General features: G+C 31.9%; 1 protein-coding gene across 3 annotated transcripts in view; it reads right to left on the reverse strand.

The window, feature by feature from the left end:
- The window catches only part of BNIP3 (BCL2 interacting protein 3), a 128,443-nt gene that overhangs the window by 6,187 nt on the left and 121,921 nt on the right, over window positions 1-335 (reverse strand). The gene's annotated exons all lie outside the window — the stretch shown is intronic.

Below are 335 nucleotides of genomic sequence, written 5' to 3' on the forward strand. Positions count from 1 at the left end.
TATATATTATTTTAAGCAATAAGTAAGGGAAAAAAACAGTATCAGAAAAAAAGTTTAGTTGATGACCGTTAATTTGCAAAAGTTATAACGATGAGGCCCAGACAGGATGTGACGTCTATAACAATCTCCTCTAAGTCTCTCATCTCTCATTATCCAATTAGAACTAAAGGAGTGAGGTTAATTAAATAACCCGCGAAGGTTAGTTGGCTAACTTGCAATGCAGAAAAGGAGCTATAACCATCGTTAATTTTTTCATAAGTACCTAAAATCATGGGCTTTTACAATTTCAACTAACAACATCCTTTGAGAACGGAAAATCATTAAAAAAAAAAAAA

This window comes from Halyomorpha halys, unplaced genomic scaffold (genome assembly GCF_000696795.3).
Source record: "Halyomorpha halys isolate HHAL.00 unplaced genomic scaffold, Hhal_1.1 Scaffold12.1, whole genome shotgun sequence".
NCBI classification, from domain to species: domain Eukaryota; kingdom Metazoa; phylum Arthropoda; class Insecta; order Hemiptera; family Pentatomidae; genus Halyomorpha; species Halyomorpha halys.